The sequence below is a fragment of the Leuresthes tenuis genome, unplaced genomic scaffold, assembly GCF_036924035.1.
Source record: "Leuresthes tenuis unplaced genomic scaffold, fLeuTen1.0.hap1 SCAF_22, whole genome shotgun sequence".
NCBI lineage: Eukaryota > Metazoa > Chordata > Actinopteri > Atheriniformes > Atherinopsidae > Leuresthes > Leuresthes tenuis.
In genome coordinates this window covers 18,839,153-18,860,861 of record NW_027325376.1, presented here as the reverse complement: position 1 = coordinate 18,860,861, position 21,709 = coordinate 18,839,153, and the positions used below count along the sequence as shown (strand labels likewise).

General features: G+C 39.1%; 1 protein-coding gene across 5 annotated transcripts in view; it reads left to right on the top strand.

The window, feature by feature from the left end:
* nrxn2b (neurexin 2b) overlaps window positions 1–21,709 on the top strand; it is a 634,570-nt gene that overhangs the window by 323,384 nt on the left and 289,477 nt on the right. The gene's annotated exons all lie outside the window — the stretch shown is intronic.

Below are 21,709 nucleotides of genomic sequence, written 5' to 3'. Positions count from 1 at the left end.
TTTGTGTCTGTTGGTACTTCCCTCAAATTTAATGAGGTCTCTGTGAAGGGAGAAAGGTGGGGGTTTGATGAGCCTCTAATAACATCTGAACAACTAGTGGGTAGTAAAGCATCAAAGTTTACTTTCCTTCCTCCAAGTGTACAGGAAGTGGAGAATTAATTTATTGGTATGTATTGATAATTTTGCTGATAAACAAAATGCCATTAAAGTGTTAAAATGTTTGCTATTTTTGATTCATGCCAGATATGGGGAACGTTTGTCAATTAATACTTTTCCGTTGTCTTTTTATGACTATGGAGATTGCTCTTTCATTAAGCTTGTGCCCAGTCTGAACTATTGGCGTATTGTTGTGGTGATGGTTAAAACTAAAAAAACTATATTGTCAGTGGAAGGTACCCCTGTAGGAATCCAAATATGTTTGTGTGTCAGCATTACTTGGTATCTTAAGCCTTGACCACATACATTACACCAATTATTCTACCACGTATAGAATTCTATGGAAAATTTCAACACTCGTTATGTCTACTGCCAGATGCCAGATGCCAGTACCCTCGATTTACCACTAGATGTCAGAGAAGCACTAGTAATGTGATTTCCCCCATGTTGGCAGGAGCTGGAGACAAATTTTTTTGATTTTTTTCCTACCCTTTTTGCACCGCCGCCAGGCTATGAACCATCTTTCCGTTAGCCTATTTGAACTGGCTAACCTCATTAATGTAAATTATCTTATATGGCCGTTGAATTGTAAAAGGATAAAGGTTTCGCAGTCAGTTGCTGGCATGAAATTTACAGGTTCAACCACAGTGGAAAGATCACTTCAGCTGCGCAGTTTAAATATTGATCTGGTTGTTCACTGTGGCTGCAATAATATGCCACAGTCCTTGAACTCTGGGCTTTGCAGAAAAACATTTAACTTTATCTTTATGTTATTTGGTTGTCTGAGCATACTTAAACAGTTATATCCTGCATCATAACCACTCATTCACATTTATGATACTGCACGTGATATCCCAAAATTGGAATATGTGCTAGACAGGTAAAGCAGGAGAGTATATATTTTCCTTAGAGAGAGCAAATCATGTAAACAACAAAAAAAATCTTAATTTTTGTAAGAAATATGGGGTACAACATTATAACTGATCTATGAGTATATGTAACTTATCAGACAAAATAATGCATCACACTTTAAAGTGTCACACAGTATTGCATTAGATTAGATTGACTGATAAAACTCCAGTATGTCAACTAATGACTCTTTTTTTACCCGCTGTATTTTTTTAATTTTGGAGATCTTTGTGAGGTTTAGGTTCTGAAGCATCGGCCATGATTTTATAGAATAGAATAGACTTTGTTGACATTGCACACCAGGGTATAATGAAATTGTGGATGCTCCACATAGGCTTGTGCATTGAATAAAGAAAAGAAAAAGAGAAAGATATAAAAGAATTTCACAAATTATAAAGATGTGTAGTCATACATACAAGTACTATGTGCGCACTCACATATAAAATAGAATAGAATTGTGATAGAATTCGTACACAAGGCAATTCAAAGTGCTTTACAGCTACACAAAATCACAAGAAGGCAAATAAAATCATTCCATAAAACATAAAGATAATCATTAATTAATTCAATTAAAAGGAAATAGTGCAGATAAAATACTTTGAGTTGTCATATGCACAGGTAAATAGAACTGTTTTCAGCCTGGATTTAAACATTGTCAGAGTTAAGGCCTGTCTCACATCTTCTGGAAGATTGTTCCAGATTCTAGGAGAATAAAACTGAAATGCATCCTCACCTTGTTTGGTCCTGACTCTGGGCACCAGCAGGAGACCCCTCCCTGAGGTTCTCAGAGTCCAAGTTGGTTCATATAGCTCTAACATGTCAGAGATGTACTTTGGTGCTAGACCATAAAGAGACAAGTAGAGCTGTTTTAAAGTCTATTCTCTGGAGTGACAGCAAGCCAGTGCAGAGACCCGAGTACTGGACTAATATCGTCATATTTCCTGGTTCTAGTTAGGACTCGAGCAGCAGTGTTCTGGATGTACTGCAGCTGTCTTACAGCCCGTTTAGAGAGCCCAGTGACCACGTCGTTACAGTAGTCTAACCTGCTGGAGACAAATGCATGGATTAGTCTTTCTAAGTCTGGTTTAGACCCTATTTCTTTGATTCTGGCAATGTTTTTTAGATGGTAAAAAGCTGCTGATGTTATTGATTTTATGTGACTGTTAAAGTTCAGGTCTGAGTCCAATATTTCCCCTCGATTTTTAACCTGATTATTAGGTTCTTGAGAGAGAGAGTCTCAAGGTGACTGATAACACTTTTTCTTTTAGAGTTAAGTTGGAGAAATGTTTTTTTGCATCCACACACTGATCTGTTCGATGCAGTGACACATTGTATCTACAGGCCCATGTTCTCCTGCCGTCAGTGACACATAGATCTGAGAGCCAGCTGCATAGTATTGGTAGGACATATTATAGCTGCGTATTTGCTGGTCTAATAGAAGCATGTACAGATTGAACAATAGGGGCCCCAGGTTTGACCCCTGGGGAAGCCCATAGGTCATAACCATTTGGTCTGAGGCAAAGTTACCAATTTCAATAAAATAGTTCCTATCCTCGAGATAGGACTTGAACCAGTTTAACCCTCTGAGGTCTATGATCATGCTAGCGTGATCAGATCGCATAAAGTTATTACGGCACCGTAGAAAACAAACTACAATTAATTTTAATATTACTAACTAGAAAAAAAAGATACCAAGCATGGGTATGGCAAACCATTTTTTTGTGGTATATAAAGGCAAAATCAAAAGTATTCAAAAACGATCAAAATGGGCTCAGACCCCAGAGGGTTAAATAAATATATATGCACCTAGATATACATACATACATACATACATACATGCATACACATATATATATATATATATATATATATATGCACCTATATACACATCTGTACACATGTGTATATATACACCTATATTTACATATGTACATACATGCAGAAGAGAAAAATAAAAACGGTGCAGGGGTGTGTGTGTGTGTGTGGGGGGGGGGGGGGGGGGGGGGGGGGCGCATGTCAGTGAGTATTTACAGTCTGTATGGCCCAGGTGAAGAAGCTGTTTGTGAGTCTGATGGTGTGAGACTTAATTGATCTGAAGCGCTGTCCAGAGGGCAACCGGTCAAACAAGTGATGGGAAGTATGGGAAAGATCTCCTGTGATGGCCCAAGTTTTCCTGGGGTAGCAGGATCTGGACAAGTAATCCATTGAGGGCAGAGGGCACTTGGTGATTTGTTTGGGTGATGTTTTTGACCCTCTGCACAGACTTTCTGACCTCAGAGCCAATCTACCACACACCTGTTGTATGACAGTATGTGAATACACATTCCTCAGGAAGCGCAGGAAGTGCACCCGCTGCTGAATCTTCTCCACCAGCGCCTTGATATGGTGAATCCAGGAGAGGTCTTCGAAGATGTGGGTGCCCAAAAACCCGAAGGTGGTCACAGTTTCCTCACACTCTCCGTTTATGAAGAGGGGAGTCTTGCCTGTGCTTAATGAAGTCCATGATACGTTATTTTGTTTTATGGACATTCAGAATCAGGTTGCTTGCTGAGCAGCAGATGGACAGTTCTTCTACCTCAGCCCTGTATGCCGTCTCATCTCCATCTGAGATGAGTCTGACCACAGCGGTATCATCAGCAAATTTGATGATGGCGTTGGTTGGGTGGATTTGAGTAGTCATAGGTATACAGGGCATACAATGGGGGGGCTCAGTACACAACTATGGGAAGAGCCAGTACTGGGTGTAATTGAGGAGGTGGGGGTCAAGTCTTACAGACTGTGGGCAGTGTGTGAGGAAGTGTTTTATACAGATGTAGGTGAGGGGTGGAATCTGTAGATGGAGCAATTTGGTGGTTAAGATATCTAAAATAATTGTATTGAACCCTGAGCTGTAGTCCACAAAGAGCATTCTCATGTAGCTCTGTTGGTTCTCCTGATGACTCAGTGCTTTGTGCAGGGTTATGGCAATGGCATCCTCCGTGGACCGGTTCACTCTGTAGGCAAACTGGTGGGGGTCGAAGTAAGGAGAAAGGCAGTTCCTGATGTGTTGTGAGACCAGTTCATGACTATAGATGGCTATAGCAGTTTTTTTTTGGTTTTTTTGTGAATGGGGATGATGGTGGACAGTAGCATGCCCCTACCAGTCAGCATAACAGCATACTGTGATCCCAGCTCCCCTCTGATAATTTATCTTGATGTGATAGAGAACAGGGTTGTGGCCCTCGGGTCCAGTCTGGTCAGAGTGTGAGGCTGAAATCCGTTTGAATGTTGGCCTTTCAGCTGCCTATAATACCAACGCTCTGTTTGCTAATGTCATCACCTTTGGCCTTTCCACCTGTCGGAACTCACTTGAAAAATACTGAAACACAAAGACATGTTGTGCATGTGCATAAAGATGATGCGGACATTTTCTTAAAAAGAACAAAAAAGAAATTTGAGTGCATCAACAAGGATTTTTTTCCCATGCTGACACTTGCTTATAACCCCTTGACGTCAGTTTTCTGTTACAAAGTAACAATTTTAATGTGCAGGGTAATCCAGTAGACTTTTGTAGAAGTTATTCAATGTCTACAGTAGATATGTTGAGACTGAAGTTAAGTGATGTTTGCACTTGAGATCATTGTTGCTGAACACATCTCCATGATAACCTATGAAATGGAAAATACCCTATGTTTAGAATTGTACAGTAGAATGGAAACGTAGATCCATACCCAGAACTTTGCAACATAAATGATGGCATTAAAAAGTGACACCCAGTGTCCTTCAAACAAGCTTCAAGACGCGATGACCCTAAAAAGAGAATGTGTTATAAATTGAATTTTCAACAGCCAAACTTTCAACCATTTACCAGTTTCTCTAGTGTTTTGTCAGTGGCAAAGTTGTGGATACATTACAGTGAGTCAGAAAAGGGAATATGAAAAGACATAGGAAGAGTGTTCATTTGATCTGTTCAGTATATTACAGATTACTAAAGAGGATTTCCACTAAAGCTATTCTGATTAAGTTTTCAATCTTAAATATGCTTATATGCTCTCAGGCCTAACAGATGATGATTTGGGTGTGGTTTTCTCTGGGAATGTTCAAATAACCTTTGTTTCATTTGAATGTGTTAAAAATGTATCAGATTTAGGGAGTCAGAAATTAGGCAGTTGGGAAACATGCACATCTTGGTTTTCATTTAGTAGCTAAATATTTCAGAATCGTGCTGCATGGTGGTGGGGTGGTTCCTGGTTCGAATCCCGGCTGGAGCCTTTCTGTGTGGAGTTTGCATGTTCTCCTTGTGTATACGTGGGTTCTCTCTGTGTACTCTGACTTCCTCCCAATGACCAAGAACAGGCATTTTAGATTGGTGTCTCTAAATTGTCCCTAGGAGTGAGTACGAGTGTGCATGGTTGTGTGTCTGGTTTGTCTCTGTGTGGCCCTGTGATGGACTGGCGACCTGTCCAGGGTATACAGAAATGCCACCCCACCCCACCCTTGTTACCCTGAATTGGATTAAACAGGGATAGAAAATGGATGGATGGATGGATATCTCAGAATATTTTTTTGTGAACTAAAATAACTATTCATACTACGATAAGAACTTTTCCAAATAAGCAAATTAATCTTAATATTTTTCAATTTATTTCAAACAATAACATTTACCTGTAGGACCACCCTGATGACTAACAGTGCTGGGAAATGATTGTATTGTGGTCCAGTGCTGTCAGCAAGCACACCCACACCCGCAGCGGCACATGTAATCACAGGTTACACGTGTCGTGGGCAGATACAGTAATTTGAGATTGTACCCACTCACTCACACAATGCCAAGCACGTATTTGTCATTTAAGCCTTCACCTTCCTCAGTCTTATCATAACTGCATCCACCCAGGTTGTCAGGTGTCACACTCCTCCCCCATTTTTATTTTCTTTAAACACAGTTCTGCTGAAATGTGTTGCACAGTTCATGTAGACCTGTAAACTATTTTGATTGCAGTACAAATTTCTTGAGAAACAGCAGGTGTCATTGTTATTTTGAATTTGAATGGATGGTGCGTTCAGTCTATATATTTGTATTGAACTGAGGTATTACAGTACTTTCCTTACCTGCTCACTATCGCCTGTGTCCAAGACAATTGTTTTCACCTGTGCTGAGTGAGCAATGGTTGTTAGAGAGGAAAACCAACTTTTAACAGGAAGAGACATCCAGCAGAGCCAGACTCAGAAGAGCCTGCGATCTGCTTCAATCAGCCGTGGGTTGAGAAGACAGGACAATGCAATGGAGCTGTGTGAGGATGTGTGAGGAAAAGCATTTCAAAGCATTAAACATTTAAGCATAAACCTCTCCTGCCACATCTCATCAGAACTCTTGCTGTAGAATTTTGAATAATTTTCAGGGAATTAGTTCTATATTAAGGAATTGCCGTAGTGTAGTCTTGAATAAATAAATGCTTGGACTAGTTCTATTGAATCACTCTAATCTGATCAGTCCAAGATTTTATTTGCAAATTGTAATTTAAAAGAGAGATTTAAAAAAAAATAAATAAATAACCCAAAGCCTCCTTACTTTAGTTTTGGAAGCCATTGTAATGTAATCTATAGTAATAGCTGGACTGTGTGTTCCTTCGACACTCAAGTCTGACTTTAGAGGCAGAAATTTCAGTTATTCTTGACCTTTATGTCTGTAAGACATACTTTTAGTGTGATCAACTGATTGATTTCTGGCTTCATTGATAAGAGTAGCTGAGTATCATCTGCAAAGAAATGGAAATTTATGCCATGCTCTCTATTGTTGTCCTGCGGAAAAATTCAAAGTATCTGTCCAAGCTCAAAACCCTCTAATACTTGGGTGTGTGAGGAAGACTTGTTCATGTGAAAAAAATGGAAAATATAAGATAAATATTACTTAAACGGGCTTTTTTTTTTTATTCGAACCTTTGTAATACAATGTTGTGATCGATCGCATCAAGTGCAACACTGAGATCCAACAGGACAAGCCAGTTCTAAAAGTCCATTACGGAGATCATTGGTAACATTCACTAGTGCTGTTTCTGTGCCATGATGTGCTCTGAATTCTGACTAAAACTTAACTCTTCAAACAGATTATATCTGTGGTAAAGAGCTGCAATAATATTTTTATAGAACCTTAAATATAAAAATGACAGTGTCTATAATTGGCTAAAACACATTTTTTTAATAAGAGTTTAATTACAGCAACCCTAAAAGCATGATAAACACAACCTGATAATGAACATAGATTGATCACATGCTCAGTGGAAGTGTGAAAGGGAAATCCCCATTGAACAGTCTGATTGGAATGGGGTTGAAGGATTAGACCTACCTACAAACTGGAATTTATCAGATAATCCATCACAGAGTTTGTGAAGTTTGACTGTGTGTTGAAGCCAAACAGCATATATTAGAATTGTATTTCCTTTATTTGATTTAATCCTCTAAACCTCTAGACCGACCAAATGTGATGTGATGAGGCAGAGGAATGAAAAATTAATCTAGCTGACAGATTTCTCTGACAGAGAAACTAGCCACATATATAATTATCTTGAGTGAGTAGTGGATTAACAAACAAATACAGAAACACAGCTTGGGAGTGTGAAGCCGTAGCATTGGCAGAGGTGAGACAGAAAAACAGAGCTGTGACAGTCACCAAGTGGAAAGGGTCTGGCCTTAACTTAGAAAAAAACAAAACAAGAAAAACCATCATTTATACCTCGAGTCCGGTATTTATTTTTTTCTTACACATAAAACTGATCATCCCTCTCACATTGCTCAGAAAGCTTGCTAAGAGACTTGGACACATTTTGTTCCCAAACTACAACACCTTCACATAACCAGCAGGAAAATCAGTTGTGTTAAGTCTTGACTTAGCTTAGAGGTAAGATAATTTCCATATCAAAATGAGGTTTTCTACCCATACAATGTTTTCTACTTAAGTAATACTTAAGATCAAATTGATTGTATGTGTTTTATAAATGAAGTGGTTGCACAAATGAGAAGACAAACAGTCATTGCAAATAAGTAATGAACTGAAGGGCAACACTTTTGTTAAGTATATGTAAGGAAAGGGATGAATCGCAGTTGCAGCTGTTGTTAATACTGCGAAAATGTAGGGGATTTTGTTGATGTTTGTTTACCTTCTTAATTACTTTCTTTTGATCTATAATCCAAATTAAGGCATAGCGAGGTTGCAAGAGCTAGCAGAATAAGATCAGTGCAACCCTCCAAAAATATAGAGATATGTTGAACAGTTTGCTAAAACGTATAGTTGCTGTCCTCTTTCATGTATCATCATATACCAGACTAATACATTTGCTGCAGTATATCAGGGGTTGCCTTAACCGAGTATTTTCCGTCGTTGACCGTTTTTTTTTTTTTAAACGGTGACAGAAAAATCCATCTGAGGGCCTGTCTGTCATTTAGATAGATTGCAATTCACACCCCTGACCACTTGGTGGCGAGTGAGCATGTTAATTCGCTTGTGTCTCTCTTGATGCATGATCTCATTGGCTTCACCTGAAGTGGCGCTTGTAATTCCAGTCTCCAGTGTGACGGCAGAGCGCAATTTCAGCCTCCAGAACAACATCAAAACAGCCATGAGAAATCGTCTGTCCGAGGTAAAAGTCCAAAACCTCATGACAATGGCCTCTGCAGCAATCCCACTTGATACATTTGATTACGCACATGCGGGCACGCAATTCAAGTCTATGCGGACCAGGAGGAAGGTGTGAGACTGTGAGTTCAGGCCACAGCAGGTGGACTGTTCATATTTTAAGTGCAATCGTTTAATTTCATTGTTCATATGTTGCCACTGGGGCCACAGTCAGTGGTTTTGTCACTGCGGAGAAAAAGTTACATTTAGAATATACATCTGCTTGATGTGTGATGGCACAGTGTGGATTCTCTGTTCAGCTTGTTCGGACTGAATATTAATTAAAAAATAATGAAAATGAAATGCTTTTGAATATGCTAGCATTATTATCGTTTTTTAAATTAAAGCGACGGGTAAAAATAGATTATGACTCATTTTTTATGTCAGCGAACGAAAAAGTCTAGTGCAACCTCTGCAGTGTATACACTCATTTACAATAAATAGATAAAAATCATTGTAAACATTTATTATATATTTTTTGGCTATTATGTGAACAAGCTTTACTTATCAGTCTGTTTATTGTTTTGTACAGTTGCCTATGTCAGATGTACATGAAAAAGAAAATGCACACACAAATACAAGGTTTTATGTAGAAGGATATAATAAAATCATCTAGTTCTCATCAGGTCTTAAGATGAGGTAAATACAACCTTTTTACACTAGTCTATTGTGTATGCAGTCATGTGGAACACAAACTGCAACCAAGGCGAAAAGACATCAGCAGCAAGGCGAAGTGTGGCAGTGATCTTTTACATTTCAATTTGGTTTTGTTTTTATTAGAATTTAAACAACATGGAGAAATAATTTTTTTTGTTGTTATTTTTCATTTGGAGGTTGATAGCACTTAATGTAAAGATCTGGTAAGAACCAGATGATGGTTATTATGTCCTGATACGTAAAACCAAATAATTAAAAGAGGATGTATCCTCCTGGTAGTTCTGAAGTACTGTAAAAAAAAGAAAAAAGGGTGGTCGGATCATATTTGAATGTCCATTGAGCAACACTGTGATAAACTCGTCTAGTTTGTTCAAATTTCAGTTTTGCAAATTCTAATGTGTTTTCTATCTGCATAATAGATTAAGAGTACTCTTCTGACTCCCTAACTTGCCTAGTCCACGCTTACTTTGCACTGGTGTACATGTTCTACTTGAACTCTGTCTTTTGAATAGATTGAAATAGATTTAGCACTTAATGCAATGGCCATGGTCTCTTACTCCACTAAAACTTGGATGTTGTTCCTCACTTGTTTGAATTGTTTGGATAAAACCATTTGCTTTACCACTAAATATTAAAGTATGCGCTTTGAAAATCTTGTGTGATACATACGGTAAGCATTCCATTAGGAGGGAAAATTTACTGTCAATAACAAAAACAGAAACCTACTTGTCTAAAAGGCCAGTGGGGTATAACGCACAGGGAATGTGCAGATATTGCATAAACAAGTTTTATGTTTAACTTCAGTTCTCGAACATAGCGACGAACATTATCTTTTTACCCCATCATCATTAGAAAAAGAAAATTCCCATGTCTGCAAAGGGTGCTGGTTACCTTTGCATCTATTTTTCTGAGTTGTGTATTATGTCTTATGTTGAATTATAAAAAGAAGAAGATATAGTTGCCTGGCTTGATAAGATACTAGTGGATACAAGTGCAGAGGACAGGACCGTTGTGGGATGCGTCTGCTTCTAGCATAGCTTTGGTCTGCGATCAGTCTGCCTCTTTTCAGTATTTTGTAGCACTGGTGACACGTTAGATGTGGACTCTTTTTAGGGACTCCAAGAGAGAACTGGCAGCAGTCTGGAACTGTTCAGATTCATGCTGCCTTGCAGCAACGATGGCTGACCCATGGGAGAATACCCTCATGCCACAGCATGCTGGGAAATGCAGTTCCAATCATAAATCAGCATCCCCATGATACTCTTCACTAGACAGAGGGAGAAGAGTAAGAAGATGAGTAGGATGGAGGACAATGGAAACTGATAAGACACAGGCTACTTAGGACAAGGATGAAAAGAGAAGAGGGCAGGTGCAGACTGCGATTTGAAAGGGAGAAAGTGAGTTGCCCATCTCTGAATCTCCAGCAGAAGCTCTAAAATTCTGCGGAGGATTGGTTTAGTATTTAATTTTTCTTGATTCTCACAACCAATTGTTTGTCCTTTTAGCGATTTAAAGTATGTCTTCCTGTAGCAGCCATCTGTAATTCTAGAAAGCTATTGATAGTAGATATCTTGTCATTCCAGAGCACTGGAGCCACTACCACACAGCAGTGAGAACAGTGGGGGGGGGGGGGGGGGGGGGGGGTCCATGATTCCATGATAGCAAGCAGAATACAAATGTTGTTTGTGCAAGCAGCCATCAAACATACATTTTACATTAGAGAGGGAAACGTAGGCCCACTCGTGTATACTCGCACGCATTCAGCCTTATCGCTGTAATTGGCGAGGGGGGTGGGTCAGCGTTGCAGGCATAGATAATCATGGCTGGGGGGGGTCGGGTCATAGTCTGTTTGCCATTCCCCTGCCTGCTTCTCATTCCTCTTCACCCGTGAACCCATCTCACCATCACAAGCACACAAAATGTTGTGCTCTTGAAAACAGACACTTCCTACTCTTTTTTGTCCTTGTTTGCAGTGCAGCACCTTACAGGGATGAGTTAGATGGAGCTGGGTGGCTTCTACACAAAAAAAATCTCTGCTTTTTGAGGCACAACACATGCAGTATAGAGCAAGGAGGAGATACTTTTGCTTGGTAGATGAACTTTCAGAAAAGTAGGTTAGCATAGGCAGATATTTATATGGAAATGGAGAGTATAATGATGAAAAAGAAGAGATAAGACAGACTGATAAAAAAGGATTCTATATGCTCTACACTGTAAATGTTTCTTGGTTTTTATAAGCGTTATCCACTTATATCTTTAATTTCTTTCACAGCATCTTTGCTCGAACCACATAGCTGCCATCATTTTTTGCTTTTTATCAGTGTTGTCCACTTCTATCTTTAATTTTCTTTACAGCATCTTTGCACTGAGTACAAAGTTGCCATTAAATACCATGATTGCATGCACACATACACCGAAACACTCAACTTTTCATTAGAGCTTTAGTCACAGTCCTGCACTACTTTAAGTAAGAAAATAGGAGATCTTATTAGAGGAGCCTAACAGCATTATGATCAAATGAGCTCTCATACAGATACCTCTGAAAGTAAATCCTAAAAATTATATTAGTTTTTGTAGTCTTATGTAGCTCTATATGCCATCCGCCTTTGCTTTTTCTGAAAAATGCTAAGTCCACATGGGTCACTTGTCTGCACTGAAGAACCACCAGTCTACAGCAGCAGAAAAGTTATTTCCATTTAAATGTGATGACATGGATATTCAAACAGTTAATAAACGATCTGCAGAGTGACTAAGGTAATAAAAACAGAGTCAATGATATAATAAAAACGAGGGAGGACATGAAGAGCTCCATTCAAACACACGTATAACGCACATAGCATTGTCCTATGTCGCTTGACAAATCAAGCTCTCCAATTTAGCCATTTCTCTGCTCATTTTAAGAGACCTTTGCATCTAAAAGTCAATAAAGGCAGTTAACACAGTTACTATTCTTGAAACATAGAATGAAACACCCAGGTCCCTGAATAAGGCTTTATTCGCATAGTTTTACCCCTGAAAATTCCATTTTAGTCCCATGCATAAGAAATTACTCAGGTTTGTGAATTATTTTTGTCACTACATATGTATTTATATGTATATATATATATATATACACATGTATAAGATTTTTTTAAACTGTGTAATATGATTGTATGCACTTAAAAATCATACAAGATTATTTGTATTTTACATTGGCATATTGAACTGAATTGGACTGAATTGGAAAAACGTTTTAGTTTTCTGTTTTTATACATTTTATTATTATTATATAAATATTATTATATACATTTTATTTATTATAACTCCTCATAGCACATGCACAACATGACTATAATTACTTGTTCAACAAAGGTCTGGTACAGTCTGTTCATACTAGTATGTATTGAAAAAATTTTTTTTTTTTAATTGACTGATGTTTTGATGAAAGACTGAATTCAAATCATACGCCTGTGGCTATGATTAATAGGTCATGGAATGGTATGATCATAAAACAGACTTAACTGACAAATCATGAACTCACTCCAAATATTTTCTTCACCTTTTCTTCTCATCTTTTATCTAAATGATGCATTTGTTTACAAAAGATGTCCCCAATGATGTCGTGATTTATTTTTTTCAGAAATGAGTATTTTTCTTGAAGAGGAAGCTTTGCAGATTAACTCTCTTCGATCGTCAATCGTTGTGTTTGTGTGTGAGCTGAGCTGTTTGTTTAGCAAAGGTCTGCTCTTCATTTTTACTGAACAAGGACACCTGCTCAGTACTAAAAGTCATCTAAGATATATATGGAAATGAAGAATTATAACCACAAGCTATGTCATAATAGCTTTTGCAGTGATCTTGCAGTGTGCCATTAGACAAATCTGAATCATTAGTGGGGACTGGTGACACAGGGAGTTGTAATGCAGAAAGGTTTTTGTGATGTTGTACATTCTCATAAATGCTTCCAGGATTCACAATATTCCCTTATTTTATCCTTTAAAACATGGAAGGTGCTTGTTTTGAGGAGTGAAGAAAACATACTGAGTAGTAACGGCGATTGTTTCTGATCTATTCTCACATCCCTCGTGTACTCTGAGGATATATCCCAACCTCACTCTGACTTTCATTTTTGGTGTTGCATTGTGCTGTAAGATAATGTCTGTCGCAAATCATTCAAGTTCAAGTTGGTAGTATCTTCCCGATGATGCATTAGTGATGATAATATGCCTTGTTAGTGTGCAGAAATGTTATGTATGCAGTGCTTGAAGCTGTTACTCCTGTTTTATTAAACTTCAATACCACAAGGTATGTGCATTTTCCAACACTTTATAATAATTCTTCCAAATCATTGGCAGATAATAGCATTCTCACTGAAATGAAAGGCAGATGATCGTATGGCACTCAAAGGGTCTACTCAATTACCGAGAACTTTATTGATAAGCTTTTGACCTGCATGTAACTGATTCTTATTGGAAAGACATACTGCTTTTCCGCCCTCTAAGACGTACTCTTGTTTCATCTCTGGCTTTCAAAGGCAGTGATAAATGATTCCTTTTGTTGGAGGCTGTTTTGAAAATGGAGAAATACCAATGGTTTTTCTCATTCCAAATCTTTTTTTTTCTTTCCTGAATGGATATGATGGCTTAAATGGTTTTGCAAACGAAACCCTTAATCGTGCATTAACCTTTCTAATGAACACGGTGTGTGAGAGTGGAGGCGAAGAGGGCTGTGGTGTACTGGAGTTTTGGCCCCAGTGCCCAGACAGCAGCTGACTTGAGTAATCAAGTGTGAAGGTTGTAAAGAGCAAACAGCCATTAACCTCCCAAACACAGGCCATCATCACCGTCTGCAGAGGACAGACGAGTGCATGTCTGTCAGTGTGTGTGTGTGCACGGGGGTGACTGCCAGCTCTGGTGAGTGTAGTGTAGGATCACGCATCTGTGTCTCTTATTACCATCTGATGGAGAGAGTACGGTAGATAATTTGTGTTTATGAGTATGTCTGCTGATAGGAGTATCCATAGTTGTGTTTGTTCGTGCATGAGTAGACTTTGGATTTGAATGCACGTAGTGGTGCTGAGATCACACAAGTCTGAGGCACTGACCACAGTCTGGTAGATACTAATTGTGGTGTGTGTCTCTCAGTGTGTACTTTTGGACTTGCACGTATATACTCTGGTGTTTGTATCTATTTATTCTGATTTGCAGGCGAATCAGGCCATGTAACCCACTCTGTCAGCCTATCCAGTGTGATCTCGGCACACATTTGTCCCATATGGCAGTACAGCTTGGCTGTGCTTGGCATACACAGGCCTATGACTGCCTGTTTGACATGCCAGTGTGTCGACTGGTGTGATGCCATGCTGAACCAATCCATCTGTTGTTGGCCAAACTGGCACTATAGAGAACTCATAGCAGGGCAGGGATGAGGAAAAAGGGCATTGGACCTGGGGTTTGTCAAGGCATAGCCGAAAATCTCCTGAACTGCTGCCCTCGAAATGCTTCAGAGAAACGAGGATGTGATGGACTGTGAGGGTGGGGGTGGTCGGGGTTGTTGTCAGTGGAGAGCAGAGGCAGCAGAAGATCTATCCATCTTACAAGCTGCAAAGCCTTCAGTTAAAGTCTGTGGTTCATGTCTTTATTATGTAAATGGGTTTGCACATATTGCTGATAAATGGAACCCTGAAGGCTGAAGCTTGATTGTAAGCCAAGCATCAATGGTTGGGATGCTGAAGAATTAGTTGGGTTGCAACTGTACAGTTCAGAGTTGTTGGCAAAGTGTTAGGATTTGTAAAATTAATACTATGTGTAAACCTTATACAGCAGGACAAAAATATAATATTTTCTGTTCATTGCCGTAAATGTGTAACACATCCAAAAACAGAATGTTATATTTTGCGTTCTTTGCTATTATCCAATTTGTTTCCAACATGCTGCCACCCAGATAAATCTATGCTATTTTTTTAATATAATGGGGCCTTTCTTTTTGTTCACCTATCAAAGCAGTAACACAGCATTTGTTCAGCCACACGGTATAAACTTTTTATGAAGGGAATGCTTTTTGGCAGAACAGGAATCCATAAAGGACCTAATTCCGTGATATATTTGAATATCTCTTTACTATAGCTAACTGGAATGTGTTTCAAGTGAGTCATGGCAGCAAACTAACTAAACTAAAGTGTGTGGTAACATTTTAACACTATAACGTTCAATACGGTTCCAAAATTATTTTTGACTGAAGTGAGTAAGTTAATAAGAAATAACATAATGTGAATATATATCAACAAAAAAAATAGCACTTTGAAATTTTTCTTAGCCTATCAACATAAGTTCGGCCTGAATTGAGTCAAATCGATTTAAAACATTTTTTTTTTTCATTAGGGTTTAAGACAACAACTCCCACAATTCCACCCGTGTTTTGATTGAGAAGTTCCACAGAAATACAGGATCCATACTGTGCATGTAATTTCGAGTAATAAAGCCGTCTTGATTAGTGTTTGATTTGACTTAGAAATGAAAATAAAACCACCACGAGCACTTAAAAATCAATTCACTGTTCTAAACAAAAAGCAAAACTACCATGTGTGTATGTGCATATATGCAAAATGATGTATAATCTTGGAATGGAATGGGTTGTCAAGTGTTTTTCAGAGCACTTCAGGGTCTTTTTCAACGTGCTGTATTTAAAGGACTTGTTCATTTCAGGGAAGGGAGCGTTCAACTGTTTGAACTTAAGAGGCAATATACTAGGAGGCACTGTTGGGGAAAAAAAGGAAAAAAGATCACTTGCAAGTCAAGCGGGCTCGGAACAGATGCTGTTTAGGAGGATGTTTCGAAAGTTGATATAACCGGGAAAGATGAGTCGTTCGTGTGTGTTTGTAGGTAGTTGCTTGCAGTGCAGAGGGTAAAGAGAAACATTCAAAAGAGGATAGGATTGTTAGAGAGCCACAAAAGGAGGCAAAAACAGAGTGTGTTGGGTGAGTGTGTATGTGTGTGTCTTTACTTCATTAGCGACACTAAGGAGCCATGCCAGGAGCACAGATGGCAAAGGAGAGAGGGGGCATGGGGTTGGCATACAAACTGCAACACGCACCCATACACCACATGCAGCAGTGTACTAAAAGAAAGATAATATATGTGTGTGTGTGTGTGTGTGTGGGTAAAGCACAAGAACCTCAAAGATAAATATGTTTTCTTTCTAATTGTGATATAAAGTACAGGTCAAACAGCTTCTTACAGTCTCAGATATATTGTACTCCCTCGTCCTCCCACTGATCACCAGCCCACACGCAGTCAACACACAAATACATGTCAAGTGGTATTCCTAAGCCAGTATGTTGGCCAGGGACTCTACCATGCTGACGCTGCATCATCTCCTGGCCATCCAACACTCCTCTAATCTCTCACTGTTGTCAGTGCTATAAACTAGCACCTAAACATAGACATTTTTATGTCCCCAACAAACACGCAAGCGCACACTAACAAAACTTCAGACACCTCATCTTCCCACACACCCCACCCAACTTGTCTAATTAGGGGCACCGATGTGTTTGCCCAGTAAGAAAACATGTTTGTGTGTGGGAGACCTACACACAGCATGTACTGCTCTCTTCTGCAAGGTGATACAGAGGAGCAAGCTCTCCCTCATTCACACACTCACACACCACCCACAGATGTAGGAAGCAAGGGAGCCATGTGGTCTCAGTTCATAAGCTCCAGAACACCTGAGAAACACCCACCAGCTCCTGGTTCTTCCAGCTGAAGTTACAAAAATCCAACACTAACTCCACTGAGTTGGTCCTTTTACTGCTATTTCGCTTTATTTTGGTGCTTTCTCTGGGGACAAAGGCTGAATGGTGTTCATGCCTCTAAAAAGTATGCAGAGATGTAGAAACACCAATGTAGGCATCTTTCAGTATTTGTGTACCGTTTTTTTTCAGGCTATAAAGCGCACCGGGTTATAAGCCGCAATATCAATGATTGACTGCTAACGGGTCTGTTTTCATACATAAAGCGCGCCGGGTTATAAGGCGCATTAAATGAAACAAAACTTAAATAAATCAAACTTTATTCAACTCACTTGTTTTACTGCGTGACTGATAGCGTTGAGTTTGAAATCCGCTTTGTAAGCATATCTCTTAACAGGAGCCATTTTTGGGGCAGCGGGTGTAGAAAATGAATGAATGAATGCGCACACCTTAATGTTGAAGCACTGATCGTATTACTCCACGAGGCTCGTGACTACGGTGGCCGTAATGCTCAAACCATCAAGCAGTGCAGCTTCGTAGCTTACCAAGGCCGTCCTAAAACATTTTGACAGATTTTTGAGTGCCGTGTACCACATAAAAGCGGTTCTAGGTCACTGCCGATTTATGAGAAAATTAAAGGATTTTAAGTGTGCCTTATGGTCTGAAAAAAATACGGTATATCTCTGTTTGAGTGAGTGAGAGAGAGAGAGACACTACTTTCCCAAATGGGTACACTAAAGGGGGTTGTCGGAGGTCCACCCCCTGGTTGTGAAAATTGTTATTCATCAGCATAAAGCCATGTGATCACTAGTTGCTTTAATTTGATTCTGGCACCTGTCACAAACCACAAAGAAGCCGAAAATGACAATGCCTGTCAGGCAGCTTTTTATTACTTTTTCACTGCTTTGAGTGAAATGAATTTTTTTTTCTGCCCTATCCCCTTACACCAAGCATCTCTAAGTCTGACTTTCTCTTACATCTTCTAGTACAGGGCAGTAACAGCTCTTTATGTTGTTCCCTTCTATTCAGTTTGAATTACGAGCTCAGGCTGGCAATCGTTACTGTGGTGCTCAAAGATGGCAGGTTCTGTCAAGCCTTGTAAAAAGGTGTATGATTTTGTTGTAAAAGAGTATCTACTATAACTGAACCTGACGAACATTCACGGTAGTTTAAATAATACTGATATGAGGAAAAAATGGCATATTAAGGATGCAGTACTTCTCTATTATGCTTTTTTTTCTATTTGACGTTAAATTGTGTTTTTTGAAGACTGATTGGAAACCTTCTAATGCTCCATAGATGCTATAATCTACACAAATATATATTTAATCCTACATGCTGCTGCAATTTAATCAGGGTATTTTGTCTACAACTTCATCTGGGCACAGCATGGTGAAGTAAAATGGGGTATGACCTGTCTTATTAGCTCAGACACATTGCCTTATTCAGTTCGTCCTAGAAAACACTGACCTTTTCATCTTGTAGACCCACCCTGCAGTCAACCCCTGACGACATGAGCCCTCTAACTGCATATGCTTGAGTGTCCCTGATAAACAGTTGGCCTCCATATTGTATAACTTAATGAGTCAAATTTGCTAGACAATGGCAATATGATACACAAGTGTGGTTGTTGTTGGCCCAAAAAAGATCAAGCCCTCTCAGACTGTCTCCCTCTGGCAGAATTGAATTAATTGATAAGTGCAAAAAACATATAATTAAAAGCTTGCTCGGTCTACAAAGTGTTGATGATTTTCATTGTCAGTGGGAATTTTAATTGGACTTTGTGTGCCCGCAAAGCTGATAGTTGGTTGAGTCCACCAACGATAGAATTCATTATGCTAGCCAAGTAGTCTATTAGACTGTGGCACCTGTCCTAAACACCTCACAGTATTGGGAGTTTAAGGGGATTGAAAGGTGTTTGAGGAAAAAAAAAAACGTGGCATTTTGCTTCGGACCACATATTTCTGAAAATGTGTCATTCAGTGGGCTGTTCAGATTTACAGGGTAAATTTATGTCTCCTTACAAGGTTATCCAGCCCATTTTTTTGTTGTCTCCGCCTGACCTTAATTCAGATGATGTTAAGTTCGCTGTGCGTCAGAGAGAGAAAGTTGAAGCTCCTTTGCCTTTGTTTTTTGCTTTGCTTTTAACATCAAACTCATCAGAAATAAATTGGATAATAAAGCTTTGCCAGTATTTTCTTTTAAGGTTTATATCACAACAAGAAATTCTGACATCTAGATGGTGTTCTTTTTCTGCCAGTGAGACGTTACAAATTTCCCCATCAGTGTAGCACAGTAGCGACCATGACATAAACGAACATCGGAGAAATATTGTCCCTATAGCATCAGTTTTTGGTGTAAGAAGCTAAAAAACTTTTCTTTTTTTTTTAAATAGAGGAATGGAGTTACAGTGAAGTCCAGAGTTTATGGAGTTTGGGATGAAATACTGATCCAATCCAATTGTGATCCAATTTCTCAGGGATGTTATTAACTGTTACGTTCTGCGGTGTGCTTTAATACCTTAAGTCATTCACACATTACTCACAACCTAAAAAATGGATCAGTAGCCAACCAACTGTTCATGGTGAAACTGCAGATGAGGGAAATTTAAGTATTTAGAAATAAAATTGCCAGTCATTGACATCAGTTTAGTGCATGGTCTGTTGTCTCAAGCTGTTTGCTGAATGCTTTCGTATATGGAATAACGTGCTACAGATCTCAGAGGAGGAAGACCCTGAGGAAAGAGGGGCGGCCTGAAATTGAGTGGGTCACTCCACTCCCCTAAAATGATCTGCTTGAATGTAGATGTAAATAGCTGTATGAAAAAGGAGCATAGTGCCTGAGACACTACAGCACTACAGCAGGCATGCTGTGACTCAGCATATCACAGACATTTCATTAAAACTTGTGAAAAAAAGGGCATAAGAAGTTTTCTTTAAAGCATTATCTTCAGCATTCTGAGAAATACCTATATCACTGCCTTACTCAAACAGACACTTTCTTAACTTTCATTTCTTGATTGTGATGTTAAAAATGTTGTTGTCATCAGCCCATGGCAGACTGATGAGCAGCTTCACACTCTCAAGTTGTTTTGATTAGGGTTTAGACACGATAATTATACAACTGTGCTCAAGTACTCACTGCAGCAGCCACACAGCCTGAATAGAGTCTGATGGCAACGACCTGCAGCCTTTGGCTTAAGGCTTGGGTTCCATTGATCCGATTGCATTAATCAAGTTGTTTACATGGAAAACACAGCAGCCGATGATGGATGACTGCTGGTAATTATAGAAGCGCCGGCAAAGATCACACTTCTCACTTATAGTTCAGTGACACAGTCAATTAAAGATAATCCAAAGCCTTAACTATTTGTACACTAGTAAGAAATGTTGACATTTCCTCAGCTTCCATGTGACAAATTTAGAGCGTAAGAAAAAATGAGAGGATGAAAGGGATTGGGATAAAACGGGAAGAGAGATGGAGGAGATAAGGAGCTTCTATTAAGGTTATTATAGCTTTTAGCCCTGCTGAGGCCCAAGACAAAAGAAGAGGGCACAAGTGGCAGGATGAGAATTAATTGCATTTTAATAATTGCCATCTCTTTTGTTAATGAGCTCTGATGCCCTGCGTTATTTTAACCAGTGAGTACAATGACTAGTTTTGCGAATGGCTTTATTAAAGACTTAGTGGCTCATTTAACCCTGGAGGGAACGTTTCCAGTTTTCTTCTTTGCAGTCTTACCTTTGCAGTGATTTAAGGTTTCATTTTACTTCTCTGGCAGGAAAGCAACACTAGACGCTCTGTCAATATGTGGTTATCAGGGAGTCATTGCGCTCTGCTGGCTGTTTGATCTTGTCTGTAAGCCAGTATACAAATATTTAAAACACATAATTTAATTTTAGTCATACAAACAGATAGAAAACTACATTTCAAACCACTAAAACCTGATGAGAACTTTGAGCATGATGATGGGTTTTTAGTCCAACTTTACCTTTTCTTTCCTGTAAAGTGTTGGCCCCCATTGTTACTAATAATGGCCAAATGGCTCAGGGTATGTGGGCAGCAGTGGCCCTTGCTCTCCTGTGGCCTGCTGCAGCCAAGCGAGATAAATATTACATGAACTCCATTCTTAAAGGGTAGCCGTTCCCCTTCATTTGTGCTGCACTGAGCTGTTCTACGTTTTATGATTGTACATCAGCCAGCCAGCTCTGCTGCATGTTTGTTGCACTTTTTTTCCCTAATTTTTCCTTCTTTTGCAGCATTCTTTTCATTCTCCCTTTTACTCCTTTTTCCATCTCTATATTTCACCCCCATCCTTCTATCTTCTCTGTCTTATTTTTAACCTCTAGCAACCTCTAGTATCTTTCATCCGACTCTGGTCTCTTTGTAGCAGTATAGCAACCTTTTCCTCTATATTTACTTCACACACAGGGTGATCAAAAGTCTCTCTATCCAATTTCGTGTGGCTGAAGACAAAAAACCCATGAAAAAAACTATATAATAAAAAAGTAACAGGAATAAATGGGAAAACAATTCTTCTGAGGGCCGTATGTGTTTTTGCCAGGCGAGGCCATCAATTGATAGGACATTTTTTCCCATAGACTAAAAAATTT